Consider the following 12,424-nt stretch of genomic DNA (forward strand, 5'->3'; position numbering starts at 1 on the left):
AAAAAGTTTTTGACAGAACGACAGACAGAACGATAGACAGACAGAATATTAAAAGAGAGGCATAATATTTATCTGTCTATCTTTCTCAGTATATATCTATCTATCGTTATATGTCCACCATTATACTGTATTCTGTCTATCTATCTATCCATCCGTCCAACTGTCAGTCTATGTAGATATACAAAAGGATGGATGTTTGAAATGCCATCTATTTATACTGTATGTTTGTATTTAGTTAATATCATTTTTCATATATGAATATTAATAATTGTTCACTGAATTTCCTAGAATGTGTCACCTGTTTAAATTTCATTCCTCAGTTATGACTTTGGCATAACCCTTGCTAAAATAGTGTGCATTAATGTGTGACAAGCTCATAAAGGACTGAAATAAAGAGTCCCTCACAGAGACAAAAGTCACATAAAAAAGTAGAGCAAATAAGAGCTCCTCTCTGCTTGCTTTTCTCCTCTTACAGCAGTTTTGACAGGCGCTTAATGGCTTTTCCACAGTGGAGGGCCCCGGGAATGTGCAGGCTGGGCTCCGGGTAAAGGAGCAGCGCAGGACCGGGATGGCCACAGATGTCACTGCATGACCTCTCTGTCTCTTTTTCCACTCCATTGAGCTTGTTACAGCCACTCTCCATACACACCCTGCATCCACATCCTCTTCCGAACACGGCCCTCTCCGCATGAGGCAGGAGCATGGGAGGCCGTTGGAAATGGGTTGTGAAAAAAGGCTCCCAGGAGTCACGTGAAGAGTGAAGGGAGAGAAAGAAAGGAGAGAACGACCCTATACACCTGCAGGACGACCGGGGGCTTTGTTGGCTTTCTGCACACGGTCATGCTCAGGCCCATCATGCCTTTTGCCCTCGCCCCCTTCCAGCCACCCACCTGTCTCCCATCATGCCCTCCATAAGTCTCGGCCGGGCACCCCCCAAAATCAACAGCACCTCTTGGGCATAGCCTCCCATTAAAGACATCTTTGCATATGCGAAGAGCAGATAAATCATTTTTGCGGAACAATTTTGATAAATGAGCTGTCCGTTTTGGAGTGCCTGTGCTCATGAGCTCCTTTACCCCAGCGGTCCATAGTGTCTGTTTCCAACATGCTGAAGGCTTATTTTAAACCCATGTATACACACACACACACACACACACATACTCACATGCCAAAATCACCTTCTGCCAACAGCAAAGTAGAGGAAGTTGGAAACAGCTTTAAATAAGGAAATGTTTTAAGGCAAGTATTGCATTATTTGGCAAGTAATATTTCCAGTTAACATTAACAACCTAATTTAGACATAAATTAACACATTGGAGAGACCACACTAGGAAGTTGTCACCAGAGCAATATCTCTGCTATAACGAGTCAGAAGTCCACACAACTGTGTTTTCTCTAGCAACGGTTTTGTATGGTGGCTTTAACCGCCAACTACAATATTGTCATATTTTGGGTAAACAAGGAACACAGTAAAACCTCTTTGGGAACTATCACCCCTGTCAAATATATAACAAAGCTAGATTTAAACCAAAAACTTTAACATTTATTTCCATAAATATTAGGTTGGAGCAAGTTGTCACGTTTAATTTTAATATAATTTATAGTTACAATTTCAGTATTCCAATTTTAATCCATTTTATTTATTTATTTATGTTGGATTTAGTTTTGCATTTTATAATATATTAACTTTTTTTTTTATTAATTAATTTTATTTTTTACATTTTGCTGAAAATTTTCAGATAATATACAGAAACATATTTTGAAATGCAATTTTTTTTACGGGAGCATAAAGAGTGACATCTAGCCCCAAGCGCTCCTACGTAGAAACAAATGTGTGCTCAGTTGTATTTTTGACACTGATGTGCTCCATACTTTAACTTTTGTGCATAGTACAAAGAAATACATAATAAAAGGCTGACAGTGATAACTCACTTTTCATTTTTCATTCAATTTACTACCCCACTGAGCATTAAATCACAGTCATAAACATCTGAAAATGCAATTCAACACAAATTAATTATTTCCATCAACTTCTGAAAACCTTAAGAACAAGATATTGAGCAACAAAGCAAAAGACAAATGTTAAGAAAAGTCTGTTTTCCTGAAAAATCTTGTCTAAAAAGTTTTCAGGTCTTTGGAGGAAGGAAGCAGCTGATTTAATAAAGTTGATGGCACACTTATGCATTTTAAATTACTGCTTTTCTTCACCAGTTCAATTATCTGGCACAACATAACAATCATAAAATAAATTAGGCTTTACGCTTGAGGGAATTAATGAGGTATCTTTGATGTAATAAAGTCAAACAAATATCTAATTAACCATAATCATTACATTCTGGTTTACAATTTTTATTAGTCATTGTTAATGGAATAAATCATTAAGTACTGCACTTAAAGTAAAGAAGCACTGCACCACAAATGAAACAAGATTTTTCTGTAATGCAAAATGTTAACATATATTTGGTGTCTGTGTGGAAGGTTGATTACATATCCTTTGGTGTTTGATATAGTCGATATGCCACTTTTTTGACCTGTGCAAGACACTACAGAAAATAAATAAATAAATAAATAAATTAGCTTAGGTTTCAGTCAATTATAACTAGAACATTCAGTTACATTTTAAAGCATTTCTAGCAATTCAGATGCATTAAAAAAAAATACATCTTACATTACTTTCATTACTATTTTCAAGATTCCTTGGATCAGATTTTAAGAACCTATTTGGCCATGTAGATATAAACCTAAATGCACTTTAGCAGCTGATGTCACAATGGGAATCATTAGATAGCTTATGTAAACAGTTAAAAAATTTATGAAACAGCAAAAAAGCAAAGGATGTAATTAATTGTGTGAAGTTTTAACCTTTTGGTTAAAATCTACCTTCATTATATACAGTAGTTGACAGCTGCCTTAATCTATTCCGGTGTGGTTTTATTATGGAAAGTTATTATTATGTATCCTTATTTATCCAACCATATTATCAAATTGTAATAGTTTTGAGGACATAAATCACACAAAACTGTAATTTCACAGTTTTGAACCAAATGTTTGAAACCAACATACAAAACCAAAAATTGCACTTTTAATTCAAAACATTATAGTCACTGAGATATAGCCCAGGAATAAAGCATGCTGGGAAATAAAAATCCACTGCCCAGTTTCAGTTAAGGCTACAAAAATTATTTAGATGTCACATCACTGAGACATGCCCACCCACCTGGACCTCCACCTGCACACACACACTCATTTACTTTATTTTAGGTCCTTATCTCCCTACCTTGCTAAAATGTTCAACAAAAATCCGGTGGTAAACCATAAACATTCAAAGAGAACCCTATTACATTTTTTCAGAACTACTGTGAGATATATAATTTCTCCCATAACTGAGAATGGAGTTACATCTAATGCTCTAAAAAAAAAAAAAAAAAAAAAAATTTAAAAAAAAAAAAAAATTACCACAAGCTCTCGTACAAATCTGATAAATGCATTTTTATCCTTTTCCCTGTTGAAACAACAGTTTTGGCCCACTGTGTGCAGAAGTCTGGCTGTCTGTGAAAGTAAGCATACTTGTATTGGAGTGCAGAGTGAGTAAACTGTGTAAACTGTCTCCACCAGAGAGGCCTGTGGTTTGTTGTCCTACACTCATGGGCGGATCTACAGGGGGGCAAGGGGGGGCAGGTGCCCCCCCACTCTAGAGCCTTGCCCCCCCAGCTGCCCCCCTAACTTTAATGATCCAAAAACTGTACTTACAAAAACAACCCACCACTATGTCCAACACATTTACCAAAAGTGGACTATTTAATTTTTTATTTTAAATGTATTATTCGCCCTTCCCCCCTGCCCCTCAAATACTTAGTTACGTCCCTGATTCAAACGTGCAGAGCGGCGTTCGCTCAGTCTGGCTCATACACACAGTGAGTCAGATCCTCTTAAGGTGAAGTGAGTTTCCCCAGGTGTAGTTTAAACACACGTTTAACTTAAAGTTACATTTGTAATGAATGTATTGTATGCTAAAGACGATTCAACATCAGCAAAAACAGCGAGTCTATTACGTTCAGCGGTCAAATCGCTCCCTCGTGATTTGTAAGAGCACTCTTCTCTTTGATTAGCCTGATTTTGATTTTAGTAAAGACAAGAACAGCTTAATAAAAAATATAAAATATTGAGGGGCAGCGCTAGGGCTGGGCTAATGGGGCTTAAGCCCCGAAAGTTTTTAGTAAAGCCCCGAATATTTTGTTAAATTGTCTTTCTCACAGAGTAAAACAATTCATCAGAAAAACAAATGTGAATAAGATTACAGCGGCCGCGATTAACTAATCATGAACAGTGCATACTACATTTTTATTTATATTTTCCCCTTTGCATTAAAGGTACTTTTGACGTGCTTTTGCAACATTGAGCATTGTAGCCAATCAAAGACATGTCTGTTGATCACATCGGCCAATCAGAGGCGTTTAAATGAGTCGCTGTGCTGAAGATGTGTTTTGCGCGAGCTCACCGAGTTCACGTTCGCAAACCTGTCATTATTATTGGCAATAAACTTAAGATGCAGATAAGAGATTCACTTGATGTTATTATTGATGCTGCTCTGATGCACTACATTACGCAACGCTCTGTTTGTTGTTAGGAAGACTAAAAGTTCAGCGGTCTAGCTCATCAATGTCAAAATTATTAAATAAGTTAACAAATGCCTGGTAAAATGTAAGTAGATAATTTAATATTTGACTGTTTTACAATAGAAAAGTTCAACTTTTTTTATTTATTTATTACATTTTGCCTTTTTGAATTGAAAATATGCTATAATTTCCTTGATTCATTTATGTAAATTAAAAATAAAATATTAGTTGCAAATAGTTACAATTATTTCACTAATACAACAAGCCTTTCTTTTTCTTTATTCCCTTAAATCGCTTTAATAATTAATTAATTACTTTAAATAAAAATACCCAATTTTAGTTTGGGCTGTTACGTTACAACACACAATACAGTGCCAGTTAGGAGATCGATCATTTGATTAGCTAAGCCTAAGCAGTCCTATTAAATCCAATTCCTCTCAGATATCACAGCAATGAAACCAGGTTACAACTGGGGAAATAACAAATACAATAGAATTAAGTAGTCTAAACATAACTGGTGTGTGTGTTGTGAATTAAAAAACGTTGTAGTGTGTAAGGGCATGATTAAACAATAACTACTGTTGTTTAAAAGTGTTTTTGTGTGTTTTTTTTTAAAGCAATTCATATATAGGGATTCCATGTACCCCTGCCACCTTGCCAAGACCTCTTGCCACCCCTTTGCCCCCCCATGCAAAATTTTCTAGATCCGCCACTGCCTACACTATATGCTAATGGCATCATAATGTTATTTAGATCAATCAATCCTCTTGAGCCTGATGCATGACTGGATCAGTGGCGCTAAGGTCAAGAGCAGCAGGGGGGAGTTGAATTTGCACAACATTGCTACAACACTAAGCAGCCCCCAAGAGGAGCAGACTTTCTCAGTTTGACTCTTTCTTTATCTATCTGTCTTTCTCACTCTCGCTCACTCTTTCTGTGTCTCATTGCAAGACTGGCCTTTACCCCTCTATCTCCCTGCATCAAATCTGAAGGCAACCCTGCTGGGATCACAGTGACCACTGACAAACTCGACCAGAGCAAGGCCTGATGGGAGCTTAGAATGTCCAGATCACATTCACTGACTTACACCAGGCATTATGTCTGTGTGTCAGTAAGTGGGGTCAGATGTAAATATGGCTTCTAATAAACATTTGAAGAGATAATTTACATAAATTATTAGAGATAATTTACGGCCCACAAAATAGCATGTGTATAAAGGGGAGTTTTTGTAAATTCATAAACCAAGGTGTGATTTGAAATCTTTAAATTAATAATAATAATAATTAGCTTTTTACTAACTTGTAATCAACTAATTGCCAAATAATTATATAATATATAATAATTTATATATAAATACACATTTATTTAGTTACTAAGTTAGAAAGTAATCAGTTTTTCCAATCCATTTGTCTAATTATTATTATTTTATTAATTAAAACATTCCTCATACCTCACATATAATCATATTTATGTTTTATATATATCATTTTATATTCATTGTATTGTTTATTAAACAGCTACTTTCTAAACAAATTTAAAAAAGACAAAAAAAATATTGATTTGTGAGTGACAAATGAAATAAAGTAGCACATTTACATGTAGGACATTGGATGACAATAGTCATATTTTAGTGCTTAATATACAAAATAATCTTCCTAATACCCATGTAAAATATAAATTAATATGCATTATTGTATATAATGAACTGAAACTGATTATAATAAAGTACGTATAAAGAAAAAAATAAACATTTTCAAGAAAAACAGTTTACAGTTTAAAACTACCTGGTCTAGCAATAATGCTCTATTACAGTGTTAAAGAATAATTATTGACTTGGAGACTCACATATAATGGCTCTCCACATAAGAATTTATATGCTTTATAGTATTACAATCAATATTCATTAGGTGTAAAGAGTACGCTAGTATCCTCTGCTAACATTAGCATAGCACGATAAATAATGTGCAATAAAAGCCTCTGGTTTCTCATAAAAGCCACACATAGGAATTGATTTCACGGTAGCTAATGGTGTTAGAATTTCAGACATAAATACACAACATGAAACATATGGACCTGGTCACTTAGACAGGTGTCAGCAAGAGAACATCTAGAACCTATTTTTCATGCTGAAACCAGTACAGCGAGAAGAACGCTTTGCATTTTGTAATGAAAGCATAATGATTCGACGCATATGCATCATGGCTGAACATCCATGAGACGTCGACCATCCAGGCTCCGTCTTCAACTCACAAATCATAAAGCGCGTCCAAATGTAAGCTAAGCACACAAACATTGACGCACTTACACACACACACACAAAACACACAAAAACTCCATCAGTCTCCCAGGAGGCCCATAGGAGTTCTCAGTACTATCCTGTCTCCCCTGACGATTCAGTTCACCAGGTGTTGTCTGCAACAGGCAATTAGTAGAATAGGTGTACCTGTCAATCACAGGGGCTGGAAGATTAGCTGCTTGCCCGTAATTAGCGGGTTAGAGGCTTCTTGGCCCAAAGGATAAAGGCTTTGCCAATAATGGGCCCTGGGGTATTAATTACTGAAGGTCGAAGCTGCAGTAAAGGCCAGGATCTTAGCAGCAAAGCACGTAAGATGATTGTTTAAATTTCAAAAATAATACTGGTCTGACAGTTGTTAGTCTCCCAGGGGGTTGTGGGTACAAGGTAGCTGAGGTAATTAGTTTGAAGAGGAAAGGGCATGGTTGCAGGCGTGTTTGTGAAGAGCGAGAGAGAGAGAGAGGGAGAGAGAATGAGACAGGGAGCAGTCAGAAAAATGAAATAAGACAACAGCAAGGGACGAGGAAAAGCACCGGGATGAAATGAAAGTAGACGCAGCGCATTTTTCCACCCCTACTTTAAACTAGCTGCCCACCCCTGTGGTCTCACTTACCGGCTCTCTCACGGGCGACATAGCCATGGCTACCGACCTACGGTGTGGCACAGAGGTGTGTGTACATCTATTTGTTTGTGTGTGGGGGTAGGCGGATAGGCAGGCAGGGGGTAAGAGGTCTTATTAAAGTCCTAAAGATGGACTGACAGATGCTGAGAGACGAGGAAAACAAAAGAAGCCACTCACCTCATGTCGGTGGCCGTGGAGCGGCAGATGCCAGCAAAAATAACCTGAGTGGAGGGGTTCAGCCAGAGTTCATTCAGAGGAGAGGTGATGAAGTGGACCTGCCACCGGCTTACTGGGCCCTGGAGGCCCCTAGGGCCGGCCCTGTTTCTGCCTCCTCGTAACGCCATTAAAGCCACCGAGAACCACAGCCACATTTCACGGCCCTCCCGCAGTGGCCCATGCTGCGGCTGACGGGTGGCCACACTTCGGTACACATGTAAGCGAGACGCTCATGCTTCTTGGCCAGCTTTGGATGCTTTAATGTGCTATTCTGGATTGATGTGCCGTCCTGTTCTTGATAATGTCTGTGAGCGTAATTTACGATGCCTCTGAATAAAGACCTGAAGAATGGAGGGAAAATCCCTGACCTGTCTCCAGATTTCAATATCCCACTCTGTCTCTCACCAGGTCACAACAGGATGCTTCGACTCACACACCTGCACTGGCAGGAAAATACGACGGCTGTTACAGTGTGGGCTGGGGTCGACTGCCATCAGATTTATTCACTTGAAGACAGGCTTGCAGTTTGGCGAACAAATGAGAACCTGATCGATGGAGGTTGAGGAAAGAAAGCAGAGAAGATAAAACTTCAATAGAGGCACATTTTATTCATAATAGTCTTTGCCAAAATTCCCTTCTCCCCAACCCACCTGAGAATCACTTGTCAAAGGAAAAATCTTGCTAGGTGAACCTGTTGAGGCTGGATTTCCATCCAGAACCAGCACATAGTTGGTCAAGAAGGCAAACAGCTCAGACTAGTTAAACAAGAACCGATGTCCAGCAGAGGGCAGTGTAGTGTCCACAGGTTTGGCCAGCAGGTTACTAATAAATCTGTGCTCATGTAAAACTTTGCACCTGTGACTGGCCACGGGGTCTGATCTGAGATGAGCCATCCGGTGAAGGTAAACATGTCACTGGCCCTGCTCCTCACAATGCAGTTTATCCATACAATTAGACTGCAGCCATAAAGAAAAACAGGCAGATTTTTATGCATTTAACCAGCAGGACCCTGACAAAACCCTATCCTCTCTCCCTTAGGGGAGAATGTAGAGTCAGGTAAAGCATTCTGCATTTGCATCTTTTTTTACTAAAATGAATCAGATCTCCTCACTGTTCCTTAACATAAAGGTCTGACAGAATCACATGTGATCTCTACTGTAGATCACCTTTCACTCCTAAAATCATTAATAGAGAGAGAGAGGGAGAGAAATGTTAGCCACAATTTTGACAATTGTTTATTTATTTAAAATGACAAAAATTATGGCAAAAAAAAAATGAAATGGCAAAAATATAGTTCCTTTTTATGTCTTTCTTTTAATGTTACAATAAAATATGGCCTGGGTTTCAGAAATTCAACTGACCTCTTTCTAACATTTTGTAAACAGTGTAAAATTGTTAACATTTGCAGCTTATTAGACTGTTACTATATGATTCCGAATTTGTATAAAAGCAAAAATGGAATTGTCTTTTTCAAAGGTTATTGAGTTTAGAGAAGAAAAATTGCTCAAGAAACAAAGAACCAGTGTGTGCACATGTGATTCATAAACAGTGTTTTAAAAGTAAAAATCATGTAACTACATCATGTAGTTATTATAATGTATTTTATGGCAATAAATATAGCAGCCAGTAAGGTTGAACATTACCTGACATTCGATATCTTTAACCTAATGTTTTCCACAGGGAACATCATAGGGTACCAATGAGTGTTACCCAGCATTCCCAGCAGTCCTGTGTGACAGAGATGAAAGAAGAGTAAACAAAATGCTCTGCTGATCTCTCCTTTTCTCTCTGACACACGTTATTACACTGACACCTGTGCGTAACATGTGGAACTTAATGTCTTTTCATTTGCCATTTGTTTCCTCCTAAACAAGGCAGGGCTGTGGGTGCTGTGTGCCTGGTGTAAAAGACGCCTGGGGAACGCCAGCTGTGGATTTACAGTCAGGCACGCAGTCATCCAGAAACCCGTTGTAAAGGCCCTGCAGCTGATAAGAGAAAATCAGTTTGTTTTCTCAATTCTTGTGATGCTGCAGTGTGTTGAACAGATTTGTACGGGCGAGACAGAACAGGTGCTGGGACGAGGAGGTATTGTTGCAGAGACAGAGCTGATTTCTGCCTTTGTGCAAGAATGCATTCATTTTTGGACATCTAACCAGCAATAATTATTTTCTTTTGTAATCAGTCTTTTATAATTCTATTTAAAGGCAAATGTAAAATGCTAAATAAATTTATATAACAAAACAATTATTATGAATTAACTATTTATTATATAGATATTATATAGTACAACTTCTTAAAAAAAATGTCTCTCTTTATTTATTCCTTCTCTTTCTAGCTTGTACTTATTTGAACAATGTCTAAAACTTAGTAATACGAGCACTTCCTGTATCTGTTTGCCTTTTGCAGAAGAATCGCTTTATGTATCCCCCAACTGTAAATCGCTTTGGATAAAAGCGTCTGCAAAATGACTAAATGTAAATATACATTTATTATTTTTCTCATAAATAACAATAAATTATTATCACACTGGCCCTAATCAGTAAATAATAATATTTTTTATAACTATCAAAAATGCATTTATAAACATATTTTAGCTATTTATTTAATAAAAAATATATTATATATTATATATAAAAATACATATGTGCCTAAACTGTTACATGCTATATATAACATAAACAAAGTTATATTAAATTATATATATTTTTTTATTATTATTATTAAATTGCTAAACCATTTAAATACATTTAGATTTTAAAATATTATTAAACAATTAATACATTATTTCAAATTAATTAGATTTTTTTTGTAATATTGTATTTATATTATTTATATTGTGCCATCATGTGTGGTTTACAGGTAGATGTAATTTCTCTTCTCACATGTAATACAAAGTGCAGTTTGAGGATCTCAGTAGGTTATAGCCCCAGGGCCAGCTCTCTCCACCTCCTCATGTGGTTGTTGTGGCAGCCGGTCGCCAAGGGGAAGCCCAACCCTCAGCACACCCTGAAGCTCTGACTCTGGTTTTGATTCAGTCACCTGGCCAGCTTTATTTCACTGCAAGCCCACACTAATCGCTAGCAGAGGCCTTTTCTCATTCTTCCTGCAGCTTCACATGCTGATTGCATTCCTACTCCCACTCTTGTTCCGTTCTGGGAAAATCTGGACTGGCGGATGTGTGCAACTGCTTCCCCCAAGTTTCCCAACTTTGATCCAATACGATTCATATGTTTCCTCTAATTAAGAGAGATTTAATTCGACCTTTCCTGAATAAAAAGAGAAACCTCCGTTTTCATTCACACTCACATCCCACCCCATGTTTATTTTTCCTTCGTTTCAAAGCTCAAGTTGATTCTGAAACCGAGACTCAGTAAGCAGAAAGACATTAGAGATAATGAGGGTAAACTTGGAGTTCTTCCACCTCGAATTTTGAGGTCACGCTGGAAAAAATCTGTGAAACTTTGTGAGATAGAATGAAACGTCATAAAAGTGCTAAATCTTTCTCTCTCCCTTTCCACCCATGCCCGGTTGGAAGGGACCCAGAGCCATTAGTAGTCATCAGTTCTGGCTGGTGTTGACTGGAGTTAATAGTGTGTCTCCAGTCCATCAGGCACGTTTGCCGGGTGGCACAAGTCCTCCTCAGTGGCCCTTAACGGTTTATGGGGAGTCGCCTGCGCTAAGCACTGCTTCTCTATGTTTCTGCAATCTTCCATTATCCCACGCTTCCAGCATCCTTCCTGGATCAATGACACAATAGGGCTCTCAGTGCTAAAGTTTTCCATGTTCACATACAAGAAGGAAATCAATGATTAGAGAAACTAAAATAGCCCAACATGCCAATCCTTGTGGCTTCTTTTTGACTTCACCAAATCAGGATCCTGGCAATAAATATACTAATGTGACCCTTAATTTCAATGTAACACTTTTCATATTTGTGAGAGAGAAAAAAAATATTTTGGAAGCTATGCTAGTAGTAGTAGTACAGTAAGCAGTCTTTCAGCAGACTTTTATTTAAAGTGATTAACATTACTTTTATTGCAGGGCCGATCCCACTGGAGCAACCTGAGGTTAAGTGCCTTCCTCAATTGCTCAGTGGTGTATGACTAGGTCAAACTGGAATCTGGACTTTCTCACATGGTGTTTTCTGTGTTGATTGTAGGAGAACATTTAGGGAATCTATTTAGAATGGGAATGGGAAATAGACTGGGACATTTGGACCTGAGAGTACTATGCTCTGATTGATAGCTGAAAGCAGATCCTGCTAGAAAATCCAGCTTAAACTGAGAAGGTGTGTTTTGAAATATGGTAGTCGGTTTTCATATGCTTGTTAGCTATTCTAAGCTGATTATTGGCTGGTTGACCGGCTAGTATGGTTTGGAGCCTATGTTGCCAACAACAAACAAGAACTTATAGATCTTATATATATATATAAGATACCATGTTCCAATAGTCTAAGATGGATGTTCAAGCAGGGATATGCCACTTTAATACGTTATAAACTGATGCTTGTTGTAATCTCTATGCAGTCCTGCTCATGACTTCCCTCCTATAGGATTCAAACCAGTAAACTCCCTGTTACCAACCCTTAAGCACAACTAAACCCAGCCCTGCTCAGCTATATGAGCACACTGTACATGTACCTTTTCAAACAAGTGTCTCTTAAAAGCATAATACAGT

This window comes from Carassius carassius, chromosome 33, assembly GCF_963082965.1.
Source record: "Carassius carassius chromosome 33, fCarCar2.1, whole genome shotgun sequence".
Lineage (NCBI taxonomy): Eukaryota > Metazoa > Chordata > Actinopteri > Cypriniformes > Cyprinidae > Carassius > Carassius carassius.